This window comes from Macrobrachium nipponense, chromosome 35 (genome assembly GCF_015104395.2).
Source record: "Macrobrachium nipponense isolate FS-2020 chromosome 35, ASM1510439v2, whole genome shotgun sequence".
Lineage (NCBI taxonomy): Eukaryota > Metazoa > Arthropoda > Malacostraca > Decapoda > Palaemonidae > Macrobrachium > Macrobrachium nipponense.
In genome coordinates this window covers 18,163,289-18,165,345 of record NC_061096.1, presented here as the reverse complement: position 1 = coordinate 18,165,345, position 2,057 = coordinate 18,163,289, and positions in this window count along the sequence as shown.

Sequence of the window (2,057 nt, the reverse complement as noted above, 5' to 3'; positions counted from 1 at the left end):
GAGAGAGAGAGAGAGAGAGAGAGAGAGAGAGAGAGAGAGAGAGAGAGAGAGAAAATAACTTCGAAACGATGTTAATCTCAGGCAGTCATACTTTACCCAGATAAGTTTCCTGCATTCGCCGATATATCTTCATCATCGCACTTTTAGCTTAACTTTCTTTTCAGCGTTTTTTCCCTCTCGGTATCTTTCACTGGGAACCACGATCTATTGCAGGAGGGTTCCGGTGGAAGGGATGTGAGGAATGGTGGTAGATGGCTTAAGGGGAAGTTGGGTATAAAGGCCGTCTCCGAAGGCCCTGGGGGACGACCTCTAACGTCTGTGTGCGCGCATCTTTTTCCTTCCTTAAGATGAAGTCATGTTTCTTCACCGCCTCACCCCTGGCATTCAGGATCGCTGAACTGCTAGTCTGAGATGACAGATATATAGCGTATACAGGATGTATTTGTGTGAAGGCATATGCATGCGCACAAGATCACAAGCTCAAGTTTACAGACAGGGTGGCCACGTACATAGACGAGCTGGTAGTTAAAGGTTGGCGATCTCTTGTGGGAGGAAATTTTCTCTTAAGTGGCAGGGAATTCTTTCCTTCTAACGTCAGTAGCAATCACTCTGATGGTGTGGATGTTCACTAGTGATCGAAGCTTGAGAATTTCTTTTTTTATATATTTTATTACTCTTGGGAGTATGAGAATGCGACGCAGATGAAGAGAGTGCTTGCATGTTTAAGGATTGGAAAATGCAGCTTATGATACTATGGTGTTGGCATGCAGGATTTGGAAGGGTATAGTGAGTAACAGTGCTTAATGTGGCAAGAAATGCTAACAAAGGAAGGGTAGCTGTTAAGGAATCAGGAGGTCTGGTGAGATGTGCCAAATGCGTTAATTACAGATTTTTTGGTGGAAATGACAGATGGCGGGAAAGGTGTCCATGGTCCAAGGATGGAAAGGAGAAGGAATGGCGGAGAGATGTATCTTTTGCCAAGATGGGTCTAGACAGGGAAGGGAACTTGTTTGTGCCCAGCGATGTTAAAATCGAAGAAGGGCTGGGGTTGGATACGACAAAAGAGGTCGTCTTGAGTACTTGGTGTCTTGTAAAACTAAAGTAATAAGTGAAAGTAAGCTACCTTGGCTGGTGAAAATTTGTATTTCAAAAGAAGAGTGACGGTTAGTAAACTTAGAAGGAAATTTAGAGGTTAAATTATGTTGTAGTAGTGTAGTAAATCGATGAACAAAGAACGTTGTTGAGTGAAATGGTAATGAAGAATTATTTGAAATATCCAGTAATTACTTAGCTTCAGCAGAAGTAACAAAAGATGGCATTTTCAAAGGCCAGAAGGATTTAAAACAGTCGCTTGATAGTTTGATAAGAAAGAAGCAAGAATAAATTTTGGCGGAGAAGAACAAATATAATCGTGGATTAATGATACAAAAGATACTACTGATAAAAGTTCTGCCAATTTTAGATGCAGACCTTTCGTCTGTACCATACTATCCACAGGATGTTATGGGGATTTTAATGCTAAGGGTGTATGCAGAGGAGAAATGAAACAGTTGTATATTTAGATGATAGAATAAAGAATTTATACGAATAAAGCTCATTGTTTGCTGGTGTAGTTGCGAATAAGAAAAACAATTATTTAAAGGAATCAGCTGAATGACGCCAAAGTTAAGGAGTACTTTATATAGAAGGGAGAACGAAATAGGTATGCGAAGAAATTATGAGCAAAATTTGCAGGCGGGAAATGCATTCAGAGAAAGGGTAATCAGCAAATGGGTTTCAGATTAAAATATTTACCAGTAGAAAGCGCAACGTAAGTATAAATGACAGGAGAAATGCAGCACTTAATAGCGCTAAAGATTAAAAGGGTAATATAATTATGGGTGAGAGATGGATGAAGAAATGGTCGTTTGGGATGTTCGGAAACTTTTTAAATTGGAGGGTGAAATGTACAAGGAGTTGATGATTTACAATTTAAGATGCTACCCTTGGCAATAATATGGGTAACTATGTTTTATGTATTTTTCTGGATTATGAAAATAACACAGAGATTGGACAAG